This window comes from Tympanuchus pallidicinctus, unplaced genomic scaffold (genome assembly GCF_026119805.1).
Source record: "Tympanuchus pallidicinctus isolate F22 unplaced genomic scaffold, pur_lepc_1.0 scaffold15, whole genome shotgun sequence".
Classification (NCBI taxonomy): domain Eukaryota; kingdom Metazoa; phylum Chordata; class Aves; order Galliformes; family Phasianidae; genus Tympanuchus; species Tympanuchus pallidicinctus.
This window is the reverse complement of record NW_026294669.1, coordinates 21425272-21445459: the sequence shown is the minus strand read 5'-3', so window position 1 is coordinate 21445459 and position 20188 is coordinate 21425272. Positions and strand designations below refer to the sequence as shown.

At 38.5% G+C, this 20188-nt stretch overlaps 1 protein-coding gene across 1 annotated transcript in view; it reads right to left on the bottom strand.

Annotated features, from left to right (window-relative positions):
* AGPS (alkylglycerone phosphate synthase) overlaps positions 1 to 20188 on the bottom strand; it is a 77842-nt gene that overhangs the window by 55844 nt on the left and 1810 nt on the right. Inside the window, exon 2 of the mRNA XM_052675972.1 lies at positions 17666 to 17791. The gene's annotated coding sequence lies outside the window, so the exon portion shown is untranslated. The remainder of the gene's footprint in view (positions 1 to 17665; positions 17792 to 20188) is intronic.

Here is a 20188-nt window from a genome sequence, read left to right as displayed (position 1 = left end):
TGAATGTTTCCAGGGAGGGGGCATTCACAGCCTCAGTGGGCAAACTGTTCCAATGTCTTACCCCCCTCACAGTAAAGAAGTTCTTCCTAATATCTAGTCTAAATCTATTCTCTTCCAGTTTAAAGCCATTTCTCCTTGTCCTGTCGCTACATGGCTGTATAAAAAGTAAGAGACGTAAGTATTAGATAAGGAAAGCTAATTCAGCTAATTGATAGGATACACATCTAACCTCAAGTGAGATGCTGAAACAGCAGCTGCACACACATCTTGAAGAGAAGGCAGAGGACTATATTGAACCAAAAATGCAAAAGGAATTTTGAAAAATTTCAAATAAATTATTGAAATCCCTGAAAGTTCCTGGCCTCTTGAAACTAACAGGAACTGCTATTGCCATAGTAAAAACCTGTGTGTTTCTTTATGGACTAGATAGCAGACTAGATTTATTAGTCTTAATTCATCTCACTGCTTCTGAGCACAATAACATTATCGTAATAGTAAGCAGTGAGAAAATCAAAATCCTCTGCTTTATACAAGGAAAAGTTGGCTTTCGATAAAAATATTTTTTCCTACACTGGTAAAAAAAAAAAAAAAAAATAAAAAAAAAAAATCAGAGGCAGAAGAGTTAAGTAAAGTATGCTGAGCTTTAACTCTAAATTGCCAAGATTTCAACAGATGATGTGGAAAAAGCATGGAGCAACAAAAACATTGAGTTCTTTGGTAGGACTCAATTCAGTTCAAAAATGGCTGAAAAAAGTGATGCAGATATATTTTCAGGTATTATCTATTGTATTCTGTATAACAATAACCTGCAATCTCCTGCACCTTACACTGAACTGTTCTTCCCAAAGTAAAGTTTTTTTACGTTAGGTGTTATATATTCTCTCAGTAGCAGTAACTATGGCAAGCAGACAGTGTAGCTTCCAACAGAAACAGAAAAATAGTTCAGTTTACAAATGGGCAAACTTTAATTCTAAAAACTTGAACAACTAAGAGAAATGTTGATAATGTTTATTATAGTGTAACTTCCTCACACAAGAAAATGGTTATGTGAGTACAAGGAATGTCACCAGGGCCCAGGAGGCGCTAGCTCACCTCACTGGCCCTGATCAGTCTCACCTTACTGTAGCGATTTTAGGAAAATCTCTAAACTGAAAGCGGTTAGAGAATGGCAGAATATTAGGGGGAAATATCACATATGCTTTATTGGTTCTGATTCTTCCAGATGTCTGTTTGAGATTCACTTGAGCTCATGATTGTAGCCTGCACCACAGACAGAACACTCTGCAGGATGGATGTTGGTCTGAAGCAGCACGGGGATTCTTTGGTCTTTTAATCCTGACAGAGATTTTTTAATGTTAGCTTAAACAATTCATGCATCAGTAAAAGACTTTTTTTTATCCTAGATACACTACCTGAAAAACACCATTGTGAAACAGCTTCCAAAGGAGCACAGTTACCTTTTTCTGTAATTTGGGAAAACTATATCTTAATTAAAATGTATTTCCTCAGCAAAAGGAAAGGATTTCTTTAAAACAGATAAGCAGAATATGAGCAGGGCAAAAGAACTATTTTTTTTTCAAGAGTCTTCCTTTCATTGAACTACTTGCAAAGTTAAAACAGAAGGAAATGCTGCTTGAATGAGGTGTATTTCAGATCTTGCTTCCTTGCAGTCCAATTCAGATGTGATTGACACTAATGTACTATGAACACCTTTTTGTTCTGCACTTCTGTAACCCTGCAAAAAAAGCCACCACCTACAGAAGAGGTGGGGTTTTGGCTCTCTTAAGAACAGGATGGGTGTGGGACATCCACAGCTGAATCATGAGCTCAGAAGAAACTTATGGGGCAACAGATGGGCAAAAAGGACATAAGCCCTCAAGCTCACCTATGTATTACTCACTTTGATCACCAGTGTGGAAAGTTTACACCCTTTGATGAATCCATCATTCAACACCAACTAATTGATTCACTGGGAGGAGTTCTGTTATTATTTGAATAGATCAGTAAGTTTTCCTGAAACAATTTCTTCTACTTAGTCTTTGTGTCATTTTTATAGAGTAAGCAGAGACCCTGGGGGAAAGGCAACGCATCCATCCATCCATCCATCAACTACCAGCTTATGGCAATAGGAGACTTAAGATACAGGATTCAATACTACAGTCTGAGAGAGGCCCAGGTCTCAAAGGTCACAGCTAGGGAGAAGCCTGCAGGACTTCAAGCCATTGACAAAGGTCAGGATATGGAAAGCTTACACAAGGATAGGAGGAACTGAAACTAGGATAAAACAGATAAAAATCTACAGAGCTTGGACCATGAATGAAACCTCTTACCTAGAGGTCTCCAACTAGCAGCTGACTTTCCTATATAGAAAAGGTTAGTGGGCAGTATGTTATCTCTTTAACATATAAAAAATGCAGACTTTTTTTGTACACAGCAGTTAGCTCTCTCTCGTTACATTTTCAACTATTTCAGCTTTCAATCAACAAGATGGTCAGAACAGCCTAGATGTCTATACCTGAACAAGAGCTGATCGCTGAGAAGCAAGTGCATATTAAAAAATGTATATTGACTCCACTGCGAAATGGTTACAACTTCTCCATGCCTTCCACTGGTGTCCCAGGGCAGTTAGAAGTAGTATACTACTATTACCTATGTCAGACCTATTTTACCTATTCCATCTTTTGCTTGCAAGAAATGTGTCTGATAAATAGTTAGATATACGTGTGGGTGCATTTCTACATCTATCAATTCAAAGCAGATCTTTGCAAACTGAATGAGACAAATTTCTATTTGTTTATTCTGTTTACTTCTGGTAGTAAATCCATTTAAACTCCATCACTGGTAACAAGAGCGGCAGATAAGTTTATAGTATATGTGCTTTGCAAGTTTTCAATGAATTCTTATTTTACTTTCTTTAATCTATTCTAACAATGGTCCTGTTGCATCCAGGAGAAGGGAAGAAAGCACTGTGAGGAGGTGTACATCCCTGCCATCTTTCAACCCTTCCACAATGTATGTCAAAAGCCTGTCAAGAGATACAGTTTCTGCATTTGTTTATCAAGGCAATTCAATAAAACCGAATAAACTTACCACATATGGCTTCTTGTGGCTTTGTTGGTGGAAGTAAGCATAATTTGACATTTACAGACAGTTAGCTCTCAAAGTGTTACCCAAAGGAGCTCAAGTGTGGTTTCCACGCTCCTGTTTATTGCCCCAAGAATTTCTCTCCTTCCCCTTCTTTAACAGAGCTGTCAATTAAAGTGAAATACAATTGCCCAGCATGACAAGGGAGCCTCTATGGAAACTATTTGCCTCCTGTATGCTTTCTTGCCTGCTGTAGCTCCTGTACACCTGCATTTTATCTTGATGACTTACTCTCGTAAGTCAGAGATGCTCAGTTCTCTTCATTTACTTCGAGAACTTTCATTTTTCATTCCCTTCTTTGGAAGAGTCTGATGGGAAGCATTGCAACAAGTGAAAATCCACTTTGGAGAATGACCACTTTCAGTTCAGTTTATGAGTTCATCCTGACTAGAGTTTGTAGTTTCTTTTTGAGACATTTAATTCATAAAATGATGATTCTTTCTTCAACTCAGGATACAACTAGGATCTCAACATATATCACATCACATCATCAGGGGAAATACTGGAAGCAAGACTGAATTATAGCACTTTGTTAAATAAGCTAAGTATGCAGTTTGATGCACTAAAATTCTCCCAATCTGCCACAATTTCCAGAATTTCAAAGAAGAAATTACCAATGAAAGCACATGCTTAATTCTGTATTTCCCTTATGTCCCTGTACATAGTATTGGAGTAAATAACTCTTGTCGTATCTCTTCTAGTAATATAACATACACACTGTATTGCGGAAAAGAATGTTGCTTGTATTTTAGTTAGAAACCCAAATCTTCCAATAAAGTTGAAAGATTTTTCAAAAACTTTCAAAAACTCAAGTCCTTTCAATATCCAAAGGGGAGCTATAGAGAAGAGGACAAACTCTTTAGCAGGGTCTGGGGCAACAGAACAAGGGGAAATTGTTTCAAGCTTAAAGAGGGTAGATATAAGGGAAAGGTCTTTTACAGTTAGGGTGGTGAGGCGCTGGCACAGACTGCCCAGAGATGTGGTGAATGCCCCATCCCTCCAGACTTCCAAGGCAAGGCTGGATCAGACCCTAGGCAACCTGATCGAGCTGTAGGTATCCCTGTTCTATTGCAGGGGAGTTTAGCTAGATGGCCTTTAAAGGTCACTTCCAACTCCAAGGATTCTATGGTTCTATCTCTCGCATCTTCTTGAGAAGCCTGTAGGAGTGACAAGAGCTCTGCATTATCAGGATGAGAAATAACATCTCAGAAAGAGGAGAAATACAATGGAATGGAGAGGACTAAACGTATTGGAATGCAATTTAAGCCTGTTGGATTTTCACTTGTGTAATTAAAATATGAAAGAGGTATTGAAAAGCTTAGTGTATCTGTGCCGTTCTCAACTGAATCTTATTACAGAATTCTTTAATGTGGAAAATGGACATCTACCAGATAACCAAGTTCAACATTTCACTTAAAGGTAGAGCACTTGATTACTGTAGCTAGCTCAAAAGAAAACAAACAAACAACAACAAAAAGACACAAACAAACAGCAACAACAAAAGCAACAAAAAAGCTTCCTGGATCAGATAGCAAGGCAGCTTAACAAACAAATCCAAACTCAGCATTTAATGAGAAGGAACTTTATCTCCTAGTATCTATTACATTTTAAGACAATTACCTGAGTGTGCTTTAGGGAATACCAAGGTATGCAACATCAGACACACAATTAAGCAATTGTGTAAACACCATATCTGGGACAAGGGGAGTGTTTGAATATACCATACAAAAACTGCTCTCAAATTGAGTAATCTTGTGATTCTTTAAAATGAAAAAAAAAACAAAAAACAAAAAACAAAAAAACCACACTTTAAACGTGAGCTGTATTTGAATTAAGCGTTGGATTTTATTGAGGCTTCTGTCACATAATTCCATTGCTTTCATCATTTGCCTCTTCTTATTTGTGACAACTGGCATTTTTTCCCTTTGCTTAAAACCCAAGTTTTTTTCATTATCTTTATGGAAATAGATATCAAAGAAGAATTAAGCATCTGCAGCTTAGAATAAGAAAAAACTGACAACATTTTCTCAATAATATCTATATCATTCTCTTATATGCTCTTATATTACCCCATAATTACCTCCCACACGGTAGCACAATTATCCTATAAAGGTAATTACTAATGGAAAGTTGATGAGAATAGATTAAGCAAGTCAAGAAGTGTGTAGACAGAAACAGGTGGGGGAACTGAGCATCTAATGCTCTCTCTTGATCTGCTGTCTCAAGAGTGGATCAGAAGGAAGCGGAGGCACGGAACTATGAACAGGAGCCATGTCTGGTTAGTGGAGCACACCACATGGTGCTGCATGCACGTGGCTAACCACAGCCGAGATGGGATTTCCTGGTTTGCCATCAGTGTCATTATCATTATACCAGGCCTGCATACATTATCATTACACTACACATCACTGTAACATTTGCTTTTTGTTTTGGGCTGAAGTATGCAACTACCACACCTTAGTTCATCCTCCTTTTTCAACACTTGGGTCTAAGCTCTTTAGTTTTGCTCTGAGAAACAAGAACAAGAAGTAGGAGACAATGTAAAGCAGCACTAATGAGATCAAGAAGTAAATAAGTTCCTTCTGTGAAACAAAACAAACATCAATTCAATTACAGATTAGGCCAAGAGCAAAGGGCAGCTGAACTGAGTATTTGTGTGAGTGACAGCAACATTTCTGCTCAGATGCAGATAAGTTACAGTTATTAAAACACAGTTTTAACATGAGAGATGCTACTGAAAGGGGGTGATTTACAGAATTTTGCAAATTACAAGGAATGAAAAGGAATGAGTGTTAATTTCCCTGAATATTCGAGGCCATAAATAAACTATTAAACAAGGCCTTTTTGGAGAAGGGCAGGGTGGACAGCCATAGGTAGGAGCTATTAAAAAAGCATCATTAGACATAAGTAAGCAAGCACTGCTAAAGCAGACAAACCATGAGTGGCTAAGGCAGTCTGTAAAGCTGCCTTCCTTTCACTTTTGAAATTATTGGTCATTTGTGGGTTTTACCCTTTTAAAATTTTGCTTCCTTCCTTACAATGATGTGATTTGATTTCTTCTGCATAGTGTGGAACTTTAATTAAGTATATAAAATTAAAGCTCATACTGCTGAATTTGCACCCTAAGTGGTCTTACCGCTGTGCTGCACCAGACCTGAGGACTCCAGTTTCAGGCACTATCAAGCCAGTGCTGTTCACCAGTGCTTTGTTTCAACAGAGAAATGTGGTGCATACAAGGGGTAACAAAGGCAGCTCCTTTTCTGAAGAACAGAAAATAGATTAAGCTGGTCTCAGCTGAAAAGGATGCCATCAATTTAGACAGCGGCATGTTCTTTCAGCTGAAAACATGGGAAATGGAGCAGCACAAATGGGTGAACTGCTTGATTCTCCAAAATATTTGTGAGATAATTAATCTCTACAGCTTTCTTTGTGTGATAGGGGACCAGCTTACTGCTCCATTACATGCAATGATATCACTGAAGAAGGTAGATATTTTCAAATGTGTGAGAGAAAAACAGAATTTATTTTCTCTTTAACACAACATGCTTTGTATGTTGAGAAGTTAAAAAACAAACTGCCCTTGTATGCACGGCTCCTCAGCACTGCAGCACGGGAAGTTTAGGAGCAGGGAAACAATTGCAAAACAGAAAGTGGGGGAAAAGAAAGCAGTGCCAAACTTCGAGGAAGAAAGTAATACTGTAAATATACCAAAAGACTAGGCATAAAAAGCGCTGAGTGACTTCTCATGTTCTTGTGAGCTGGAAGCAGCTTGATGAGAAACCTCAGGGCAATCATTCCCAAGCTTGCTGGAACAGGGCCGGTTAAGACTCAGAGATAATAGCGTTGGCAGCCCTGCTAGAGCACTCCCTCCTGGCCAACGTATGGATTAGTCTGAGAAGGGCAGCTAAGGATAATAGTACAACCTCGTGACTGAAGGAAGAATAAATCACTACAATAAATTTAGCAGAGGGAGAGACAAAATGGAGACATTTATCAAGATGTTGTCTTGCTGTGACAACAGTAGCACTTGCCATGGACATCATGGTACAAAGAAGCTCAGGCCAAGACTGCCCTACTCCTATTTAAATACCAAATTTTTACTGCCATGTAGAGGGTAATGCTTCTGATACACAGGAGATCAAGACACTGCTGATATGCCTATTTTTGAGTCACTAATCTGAATTTTTCTTGTGTTTGTTTTTTTTTTTTTCTTTAAAAGGTAAGGGACCATTTCTGCATTATTCCTCCAATGAGATGTTTACATTTCCTTTTGTACTGCTCAATATGTCATTCAAACTCTCTAACAAAAGGATCAGTGCTGCAAGCACTGCATTGTCAATGAAGAGCTCTCTGGTCACAGAGAACACAGAGACATAGCACATATGTTCCATAAAGACTTCTAGCAATTATTTGTTAGTTAAGTCAGCTGAAGTGCACACACTGTAAAAAAATGTAAAGAGGAAAATTACGAGCCTCAGATTTCTCTTCCTGGTGATACTACATATCCCACAATTCCTAAGCCTTCCTGAGCACAAACATCTCCAGATTTATGGAGCACTGAGCTTGTTTGCATCAATGCCTCTGCTGTGAACTTGTCATCCCTCCCCACAGCTCTATCAATCCCTGCAGCAGGTTTAGTGGTTCTGCTGCCTTCAAACCCAGTACCAGAGCACTCTCTGAGGACAGAGGTTTATCTGCAGAAGTGCCTGCTGATGTGCTGTCAGCCACATGCACTAGCAGCAAGCTTTATCTACTGGAGGCTTTGTGAGCAGTCCCAGCCCAGGATCTGGGAACTCCAGCTAGCGTGGCATCCTTGTTTCCTGTGCTGCCATCAAGCCTAAAGCTGTAGCCCAAGATCTCATCTCTGACCACAACTGGGGACAGCAAAATAGACAATATATCCACATGAACAACATCTGAAACTGCGTAATACTGGATTCTGACCTGAGGAGAGCTGGTAAACCAAGCAAGGAGGGTTAACAAGACACTGTTCGGTCAGACACAACCCAAATGTATCATTCACAAGGACTCGGGTGTGGTATTCCTAACCTTTGCTTCCAAATACAGCAAAGCACAACTTTCCTTTCACGCAGCAAATGGCCAGCTGCTCTTGGTAACAGAAAATACAAGCTAAGCAGAGGCTTTTCCACTGACATTTACAGTCCAACAGATGGGCACTTTAAAGGAAAGGCAGTTTTGTCAGTAAATAAAAAAAATGGTAACTTTAAATTCAAGGCCTAATTATGTTGTGCTCTGTCACAGATCTCTCTTCAAACAACTTTTTCCTCAATAGTAAAATTGGCTTTGTGCCACTGGAAAAACTTAGAAACGTTAAGCTTAATTACAGGAGAAAAAAAACAAATAAATGCCTGAAGTTTTGCTTAGTAAAACTCCATCTACTGTTCTCTGACCTCGTTCTTTCTCTAACCATTCTGAAATTTTCAGAGCACTGAAGATTTGGATAGTCACAGCTGCATTTGGCATTTGCAGTTCTGTACAATGACTGTGACTTGAAGTCACAGGGTGTTCCTAAAAGGGATCATGGAAGTCTACACTGGAGACGTTTTCTCTGAAATATAGTTTCTGGATAAAGCCCAGAGGTGGTACTGCAGTGTACAAAGAGCTTTAACTCCAAACTTACTGAAACGGGATTATGCAATCACAACTACATGCTGCCTTTTGAAGGCAAGCACAAAAGGAAGTAAAGTATGATGAAAGTATTGTCACAGGCACAAAAGCTCTTTAGAAACATTCTAACTGCTCCTTTCACAAGAGACAGAAGTTGATTAAATTCAGTTATTACACGTTTAAGCCATAAAAAGAAACCTTGGGAGATAGAGAATTGCATGCACAAGTCATATCAGATGCCATAACCATTTGCCTTTCAGAAGTAGAAAGTCATATTGGATGTTAAATAAAAGTATGCATAAACTAAGAGCTAAGGAATGCCAAATGGGTGAAATAGAAGGTATCTGGAAAGCAGCAAACCCAATCAGAACTAATGCACAAGTAAGGCCAAGAGTCGTTCTCTGCTGGGCCTCCTGCCACTGTTTTCTGCCATTCTACCTTTCTACCATGACATCTGCTGCTATGATATGCTTGTAGTATTCCTTGCCCTGCCCCAGTCTCCAAGCTTAGTTAAAGATTTTTGGCTCCACTTTTTTTTGCTTGTGTTCATTTCAGGCAACATTATCTGGATTTTATAAAACCTTTGTTGATGAGCATCTACATGAAGAAACTGGAATTAATAAAAAAAAATGAGGCAGAGCAAAATATATGTATATGTTTTGTTTTTTTTTGTTTACAGTGAAAGCAATTGGAAGTACGCACGTACAACTCCACTTCTCTGATTAGCACAGAATTATTTTTACTGGAAGAGCAAGCAGTACTTATTTCATCCACCAAGATCTGTCACTGTTTTTTGTTTTGAATCTGTTTTGAATAAACACTACAGGGCAGAGATGTTAGATTCTTTTTCTTCATTTTTTAAGTAAGTGTCACTGTAGGTCCTTGTTCAGGCTAATTAGCCAGTACTCTGGTGCATACTGGCACTGCCTTAGGGATGATCCAGTTACATTCTGAAGACAACTGCTCCAAAGAGAAACAGATATTCCAGCTAAGAATACAAGTCTACTCTCTTTTCTATCACACACCCCTTCTGCAGAAGAGAAGCATTTGGCAGACAGCTAGTCTGGGAACACTACACCAGTTCAGAGGCTGCCTTACAACAGACCTATTCCTTGGAGCCCATGTTGAACCTCATTGCTGGAAAGGAGAATGCAGAATGGCTTGGCTGCAGCAAAATTTTCAACTTCAGGTTTTTTTTTTTTTTTTTTTTTTTGCTGTTTTGTCCAAGATGCCCATAAATCATTAATTAAAAGAAATGGATCCTTCAAACTGACAAGTTCAGATTTATCAGTGATATTTATATTTTACTAGAAAGAAGACAACAAATATGTTGCATATTCCACTAATATAGCCAGTACCTATTTTGTGAAAGGCTACAGTGTATACTGCACATTTTTATATTCACTAGAACTTCAGAACACAAGATGGCAGTGTACATTGCACTGAATTCAGGCATCTAGCTGCTTCTGTTACTCAAACAGAGCATATATCTTATCCAGTCATGTATTATCATGTAACTGCAGCATTAGAAATAAACTTACAAGTACGTATCAATAGCGGAAACAAATGCAATTTGCCAATAAATGAATACTGCATGAACAAATGTTAGTTAGAGCCTAATGCAAGCTTTTAATGTACATAACTCCCTGGAGACATGAAAAGCCTCTTACAGAATTCCTCAATTGCAATAACAAGAGAGTATCCCTTTATGAAAGGAATGAAAGTTGGCTCAGTCATAAGAGCTTCAGAACAAAATTGGCTGTTTGGAAAAAGAAAAAAAGAGAGCCGGCAACCTCAAATATGAAGAAGGCTCAAGGCTCTCTGAGGAGGAGTGCAGACCACTGAAGTGGAACAGACTGAAAAGTATCTGAAATTGAACAGGTGCCTTCCTATGAAAAACCTAAAGCGGACAACCATTTGGCATGGTAATTCAGAAAAAAAATCCACTGAGAAACATCAAATTAGAGAATAGGTCTCTGGCTGAGGACAAAATTACATAAACAGATACAAGGAGTCAGACCTGTCTATGACTTCAGTATTCAAAGTCTCCCTTGGTACAAGCAGCCAAACAGAACAAAACCAAGCTTTTTAAGTAACTACTCCTGAGCCACTTCTCCTAGCTTGAGTTGAATGTTGGAGTGAGTAGGTACAGCTAAAAAGTTGTCTTGCTGATGTCCTGAACTAGCAAATGGCAAACAAACATGACTTTATTAGCAAGGCTTGCTACATAGTAACAAAAACTCTAAGAAAAAGAATTTCAGAACACAAAATCGTCCTAGAAAACGTTACCCCTGTGGATGAATAACACTGATTAAATTCTAGGCAGCCCAGATTTCTGCCAAGTTAACTTTCCTACATCTGAACTCATGGCACTAATGGACAAAACTGAAACTGAGCCAGAAGATCAAAACACAAAGGTGCAGCATTTCTGGATACATTTCTTAGCACAGTTATTTTGAGTTAGAAAATGTATGATTTCTTTCAGACACGTGTGATACAATTACTTCAGACTTTTCTCTCCAGAATGAGAATATTTGTCATCTTATATTTTACTGGACAATAGAGAACAATGTAGTGGAGCATGGCACACAGAGCCTGGCCAGAATTTTTGATAGTAGATGGAACTGGGAATGAAGGTCCTCAACTCTGTATCAAAACATCACCAAGTTCCCAATCCCACAATCACAATAGCACAAAAAAACCCCAAACACCTGTCATATTTTTCATTGTGATCCACAACTGTTATTTCAATTGCTGCTTATATTCCTACACATAAATCGCTGGTTTTATTCCAATACTTTTTTTCCTCTCTGAGACCGCATAAGATTGAATTTGGCATTAATTCAAGTCAAATAATTCAAAAGTCATTTTTACTCGGTATTTAAACTTCAGCTGGGTGTGGGCTCGTGACTAAAATAAAGTGTCTTACCTAGTAGTTTCAGTCAATTGGTCTGTTTGTCACAGTAGATTACAGAAAGTGGGGCATGCACAGAATTATGCATGTACTCTTCAGCCATTTAAAATGGAGGATAAATTGAACATGTCATGTTTTTAGGGCAATAATTTATACTGAGTACAGGCTAGGAATGGAGTTGAGCCAAAATCTCAGATCTAAATTACCTTGAGCTGCAGGGAAATTTTAAACGGGATAAAAATGTAACAACTGCTCATTATATTAGTTAAGTGAACCAACAGAAGACAATTTCTCAGCACTCCCAAACTAAAACATTTACATTCAGATTTTAACTTTGTGGCTTTATCCGCGGATATCCTACTCACAGAAATTCTTTTACGTTAGTATTGCCTCTCAGATCCTGCCCTCTAACACAATCACTCTGAATGTCTGTTGGCTCTGAGTACATCCCCATTCAGCTTAATGCCATTTCATCACTGACTTGATGTTATGAAGACACACAAACTTAAGGATTTTCACACACGGACTACTTGAGTCTGTCTCATGGCCTCTTTTCATTTTAGGTACTAATTCAAGGTTTGATTTTCAAGGGTACACCTTTCTATTGTCAACCTCACCTTTCAGGTTACTATAATTGTAGATACTGTTGGTAACACTCACTTTTGCTAGAATAAAGTAAAGCAATTTATGTTGTTTCTTTCCTACGATCTACAGTATTGTGAATATGCAATAGTTTTCCCTACAGACTGTCCCATCTTCCTTCACTTCTAGTCAAAGCCTGTCCACTTTCTGTGATTATTGCATTGGGCAATCATCCACAGCATGAGGTTCAAAAAAGGAAAATGCTGAGTGCTGCACCGGGGACACAGCAATGCCTAATACAGGCAGAGATGGAGATGAGTGTCAGGAGAACATCTCTGCAGAAAGTGACCTGGGTGTGCTGGTAACAGCAGGCTCAACATGAGCCAGCAGCCTGCCCTGGCAGTCAAGAGGCAAAAGGCATTTTGGGATGCATTAGACACAAACATAGTCAAAAGAGGCGAGTCTCCCTCTATACCTAATTTTGGGGTGATCTCAGCTTGAATACAGTTCATACAGTTGCACGCAGTTCCAGTCTCCACAATATAGAAAGGATATTAAGGTCCATGAAAGTGTCCAGAGGAGGGCAGCAAAGCTAGCAAAAGGAGAGGCTGAGGTTACTTGAGTGGTCCAGTCTGGAGGAGGCCAAGGTGTGATCTCACTGCTCTCTGCAGCTCTCAAAGCAGGGCAAGTACAGAAGGAGATGCCACTCTTGTTGGCATCCAAACATTCCCCAAGCAAGCACTGATTGCAGTAATAAAAGTAAAAGGCAATATATTTAAAATTGGCATAAGTTCACCGCACATGAAATATGCTGCAAAGGGTATCATTGATGCCAAGTGCTTAGCAGGATTTAGTAAAAGGTTATACATACATATTCATACATTTATGTGGGGAATTAGATTGGACTCGATAAAAATTCATAATGGATATAAATGTTCTCAGTTCAGGGCATAAATCAGCCACCAGCCTGAGGGTAAAAAATAACTTCCCCTGTAGTCAGGTTGTTATATAATTATCCATTATACTGGTGGAGGTGGGAAAGGAGGTTGAAGAATAGGGCAATTTCCTCAGAGACATCTGGGAATTACCACTGTCAGGCAACTAATTTAGATTTGATCTGGTCTGGAAGTTCTTATTACATCAAATAATGCAATTTAGAATTAAAGAATATGATTTATTTTGTATTTCTTACTCTTTATGTAACCAAGTTCATGCCTGAGGGCATCTGCAAGTCTTCCCCATATAAGCAGGCTAAAGTTAGCAAAACTAATTCTTCTGCTGTGTTTTCTCACAGAACCTCCTTAAAAGCAGCTTCAGTTTTTCCAAGGAAATCAGGCAGAGCACCAGGAATTTAGTTTGCTGAAATGCTAGCCAGCTCATATAGCCAGTAAGTTGGCTATATTAAAAGAGAAAAAGTTCTGCATGTGAGCAACAGTAAAAATCTCGCTTCCAAAAAAGCTCTTACTCTTGTTAAATTTGCAAAGTGACAAAGACTTGCAGAGCTCCTAAACATCACAAGTTATATTAGTCCAGTGCATGCCTGAATTTTCTGCTTTATTTGGCTCACCTAAGAAAATCATCCATGTTGCTATTGACTTGTTTTCATCTGACAATGCCTCTCCAGCTCTCTTGTTGCACTTACAAGCTGTGTGAAAGCTAATATAACACTACACACACTATATTCTTTCAGAAACAGCCTTTGTGAGCTTGAAAACAAGTCATTTGGCTGAAAATGGTTGGATTGAATATCAATAAATGAATACAAGAAATCATCTACGATCAATGCAGGGTCAAGGAGTAATGGTTGCATTCTGCCATACTTTTTTAAAATTATGGTGATACACTTATTGTAATTATAGCACAAATTATCATCACAATGTATGATGACACACGCGGAACTCAGGAACATTTGTTAAAAAAGCACCTTGCCAGCTTTCAAAATTAAAAACAAAGCATATCTGTGGCATCAATCTCTCTTAAGTATGATTTCTGTTCCGAGTGAATAATACTAGAAATTTGCATAGCAACCACTCAGCATCTGGAAGGTTTAGGACCACAAGCAACAAATATTTTGACTGCTTATGCTGTGCAAACTTGAGTGATCTGTTCAGACAAATTCTGAAAAGGAATGGCTGAAGAGAAACAGCAGATGTAAAAAGAAAATCTACTTCATGATTACATGTTCCATTTTTCATGAAAATCTTACCTAAAAACTCAGACTGGCTTTGATAAGCAAGCCATAACTTCTCTTGCTTTATGGACCACCTGTCCCCTGAATGCAGGCAGCCACCTCTCTCAGCCACCAGTGCCAAACATGAGACTCCACAGGCTTCTGTTACCAGGGTGTCCTCGTTTAACACACAGGGGCTGCAAAAGTAGTGCGACTGCTTTATGGCTTTCTGGGAACAAGTAGGGCAACTCCCTTAAGCGCAATTAACTCTTAACAGTGTCAAAGTCACCAGCCCTGCAGCTGAAAATCAAATGAGGATAGAATCAAGTGGGCCTTGGGACTCTTAGACACTACTCTTCTGCCAGTCACATATGCAGTTTTGTTGCATCTCCTGCCTCCTTATGTCATCCTGCTGCCACTAATGTCATCCTGCCAGCAGCAAGCTATTTGCCTGAGAAGCTCCCAGACTGCTCACAGGCCAGCTGCCTCATCCTGCCAACTACCAAACTGCTGCTCCTGTTCTCCTATAGGGTTCTCCAGAACATGGCTCACTGTACATTGTCATATATTAGGAATATCAATGCTGTGTTGCAAAGACATGTCACACATTGAACTGTGAGGATATGATAGATGTTTAGGGTATGACAGGTATAGGTATAGTTGTTCAGACTCATTTTATTTTTAATGTATTCATTGGGAAAATCAGTAAACTTCAGCATACTCCTGACTTGTACAATTGTACTTTGCAAAAACCTTCTAATAGCAGTGAAGAGAGAATTAAAGATCATGTATAAAGAAGTTAAGCACTCCAAAAGTAGTGGTTTTGATCTAGAATCAAGCAAACTGATAAAGATTGCATGAGTAATACAAGTAGCTTCTCATCGAGAGAGATAGCCTGCAGTAATTGGAAAATAAAGTGATGGGAAACTGTCCTACCTCTCCCCAGCCACTAGAAATGAGTTTGCACAGGATATGGCAAGGCAAAAGAACAGTGTAATTTTGAGTTCCATGCAAGAATCTGGAACAGCAGGAGGTTAAGTCATTTTCTTTATGATTTCAGCCTTAAATATTAATTTCCACCCACAGCACTATCAAAAAGACAAAGATAAATGAGAAAGTTCTGAAAAAATCCAGGAAAATAATCAGTGGCTGGAGGGCCACATTTATTCAGAAATACACACGTTTAACTTGTCCAAACCTTAAGGGTGATTAAGGGGAACTCATAATGGACAACTTCTGGAAGAGAATACTTATTGCAAGTGGAAAAAAAAAAAAAAACCAACAGGTCACAGGCTACCAGAGATCCTTCTGCAGCCACCAAATCACCCTTGTAACAAATCCTAAAATAATGCATAAAAATAAGAGTTGCATTTACATTCTAAGAATCAATCTTGGTTCTCATTTCCTCAGAAACTCTTTCAAATGTTAACCTCCCTATCTCTACCATATACTTAAGTAAAAGGTAGGGATGCGCACACACACGCGCGAACTGCTGAGGACCACACTGACTACTCAGTATTAGTTACCAAAACATCCTTCATCCATACCCAGATCCATTTGTTACACTCTCCATATAGCACACTAACAGGCAAGATTAGGAATGAGGCCCATGGGTGGGCACACTGTGTACATAATGGTATGTTTTGAACAGGACAAAAATACACAACTTAAATTAAACAAAAGCTAAAAGAAAAAACAACTGCTCCATGATTTGAGTTTATACCTTTCTTCGGGAAAGAAGCAGAATGTTTTCAACCTTTCCAAGTTTCTGAGATAGCCTATTGCTTCTAATTATTTAGACTCACACAAATAAACACTAGAACTTCAGAGTCCACAGTGAGAGAACCAAGAAGAACCAGATGAATTACAATTGACCGAGGAAGAGGAGTAGGCACCAACAGCATTTCAAGAAAACAGGAATTTGGGGCAGACAACACAAAGCTTTAGTATCATGATTGAGCTCCCCTACTCCATTCAGAGGAACGACCCTATTTGCTGCTTGTTACTTCATTTGGAAAGACACAGTTTTGAAAGGTTATAGAAGGAAGGGCCACAGACTGTGAACTCTGCCACACTGGACCATGTAGGATATTATCAATACTTTGTTTTTCTTCACTTAATAATACAATGTTCAGTTCCAGATTAAGAAGGCCACGTGGCTCCTGAATTTTCCCCAGTCTGTAGGGGACTTTGCAATGTAAGACAGTTGTTAGCACAGACTACTAAACAACTTTCAGCCTGACAAGGAATACAGAATTATCATAGAAAGTACACTAGAAAAAAATTGTTTAATTGACCTTTCCAAAAAGTCAACGTATTAACTGCATGAAAGGCATGACAAGTTCAACAACTACAAAATGTTCTTTTTCTTTAAAAGAAAAAAAAAACAACAAAAACCAAGCTAACTTGGTTACTGTCAAACATCAGTGAAGTGGGCACTCAGAACTGCATCAGTGTTCATCAGTGTAACAAAAAATTCTTCTGACAATTTTTATCTGATGATTAGATCAGCCTACTGCTGCAAAATTAAGAACAACACTTGGACTAGTGGTCTTCTACAACTTAATGATTCTATAACCCTACACAGTGTGTTAATACCATCACAAAAGCAGTCCATCTCCGCTGTGAAAGGAAAAAAGGAGTTCTACAGAGTTCCCCTTAAAGGCTTCCAAAATACTACCACAAAGTGGCTAAGTTGTCTTTACAACCTCTTTTACCCGTTTTAAACGCATTGTTTTCAAGAATTTATCAACTTGAAAAGAAATTAGTTTCTACATTTAAGAATGTTTAATTGTTCATGCTATACAATAGGACAAACTCTGATAGTCACGCATTCAAAGCATCAGTTTATTCTACAGGCTGAGACAAGTACCAGTAGAAGTTAAACATTTCTGACTCCTTGGAGCCAAGTTTAATGTTGAGCTTTCCTGGGGAAGAACAAAAAGATCTACACCCTAGCTATTCATATTTATGAACAAAATCCTATCACTTCTCTTATTACCATAGTTCCAGGGAATGAGATCATAATCAATACTTAAAGATTGGGACACAGAAAAATGTAAAAGATATTTGGATGCTATTCCAGCAGTATTATTGAGATAGGATTTTCTTTAATAAGTGAAGAAAGAGCCAACTACAGCACTTTAAGCTGTACATTAACTTCATCTCACTTTTATATTGTAAGAGTTAGGGAAGATGAATTCCAGCCACCGTGGCTGAGGACATACCAACTTCTCCAACAACCAAGCGGCAATCTGTCATCCATCATACAGCTTCACAAAGTAAGAAGGGAAGGAGTGTGTGCCACATATGCTGATTCCAGGGTTCTTCATTTATATCTCCTTAAGGCCTCTCTGTAAAACAGAGGACATTTCCTTGTTATTAAGTTAAAAATGAATTTTGTTTCATTGAATCTTTCATCAGTGTTTTCTAATATTATCAGAGGGACTCATTTTAAAATAAGGCTTTGTTAAAAAACATAACACAAACAAAAGTTCTATACAGCACAAAACCCCAGATCCTGAGAGTCACTTCTCATTATAACCTCAGTAAAAACAGATGAGTTGATTCTAAACTTAGAAGTTCAGCGTTACTTAAATTCACTCAGCAAATCAGGATGCATTTCCAACATTTTTCAGATGTTTGAAACATTACATGCCAACACTATTTTTCTTTGTTGCTCAAACTAGTCAGGTCTTAAAATACATATTTTCAGCAGTAGGTGGCACTGTGAAGTTTCTGGCTTCATAATTATTCTAATGCAAGATAACATAAAATATTATGCAGAGACATTAGAAATAACTTCATCAAAATGTTAATAGACCATTAACTCAAAACATACCCTAATCTCTCCTTTTCCCTATCATTTTAAAAGGAGCATAAAAACACTGGTCTGCCTGAGCTCAAGGTGTGAAGATAAGGAGAAAAGAAATTAAGTAAGGAACACAAATGAAATATATAGTCAACACTCTTTATCTAGCCTGGCCAGAAAGTGCCCTTTTTTGTTTTTTCACCCCAGGCTCTAATCAAGCTGGTTAGCTTCACACAGAATTTCTGCTCTATGATACAATCTACACCAATACCTAAGATTCCCGTGGCTTTTATTTTCCTTTCTATTAAATAAAACATAGAGAAAATACACCTTCATAGTTTCAGGGCAATTTTTCAGGGACTGACATTGTGCATTACTCATTTTGTGCTAATGTGTTCTATCTTTCGCTTTCTATTTCTTTTATAGTATTGAAGAAAAAAATAAATCAAAAAAACATCACTAGCATGGGGTCTTGAGCTGGGAGCAGCTCTACTCAAAAGAGTTTTAAACTGTGACACCAATTTCTGCTGTAGAGCTCAGATCCTCCAGAGACTGCAAGATACAACTGAAGTACTACAAAGCACACCAAAATACAGCTTTGACTCTGGTTTTCCACTGGAGATTGTTTATCATCACCTTGTGTTACCCCTCCCTGGAACTGCAGACATGGTATTGCGAGAGCTACTTCAAAACAGCTTGTTCATTCACACATGCAGAATGTGTTCTGCTTAGATGCCCTCAGTATATTTAGTGGCTCCATGGATGCATTTTAACTTCCACTGCAAGTCAAGTGCTTCCACAGTACCTCATAGAGTTACTAAACATGCATATTATCAGCCTACTTAGATTACAGGTTCTTTCTTCAAATGGATTTCACATAACTAAAGCAAGCACATTCTACATTTTTGGGTAGACACCCACTTGCAACAGGTGGATGCAAATAAGTCAGTCGTGCCCTTGCACCTTGTGAGGCAATTGCGAAAAGCAAAACAACCACTGCTGTACATTGGCAAGTTGAACTAGCACAGCACAAGCACTGTGAATACTCCATGCAGGCATACTGCATCACTCTGGAGAGAATCTACAGCAACACCTCAGCCTCAAACCACACGAGCTAAACAATTGCCTACAATTGAAAACTTCGATTTTCTGTTAAAAACAGTAAGTGTCTTAACCTCACATTACTTGGTTATATTACAAAGGAGCTTTAAAAACGGGCACAAAGGGTAACCAAAGGATCAATTGAAACTTTGAAGTGTGAAACTTTATTAAGAACATGCTTCATTCCAAAAAAACACTTTTAGAATTTAGAATTCCTGATACTTATCACATCACTCCCACATTAATGCTTCCTTAGAAAATACCCCCTAGGCAATCTGCTCAGGATGTCCCTACCTGAGCAAGGGGTTGGCTCAGATAACCTCCAGAGGTCCTTCCCTCTTCAGCCATTCTGTGGCTGAAACACACTGCCAGGCATGCTATAGACAGGATGACAGCAGTGATATCTTTTCAGACCTATATTCAGCAGACTGAAGTGATCAAATATTTTTCTTCTACTTGAATTGCAAGTGGAACCCAGCTTACTTTCTGATACAAGTAATTTATTGAATAACTATATGTGAATTAAGACATTACAATAATTTGATGACTATGACATAGCAGGAATACAGGCCTTTGGCCCATCAGCTCTGAAGCATTGTCCAACTTCTCAGTGTGCTATGTGTGAGCTATTACTCCTAAGAAACACAATACATTATTAAGCACATACTAAACAGCTATAAAATCAAATCTTCGTCATTACCTATTTAGGAAAGGTATTATCAAGACATCACTGAACAGACAAAGCCTAAAGAACTATATCCAAAACAATTTGTGCGCATCAAGCTCCTTATCTATTTCAAAACGTTGGTCACTTACACAGCTACAATAATGAAGCAGA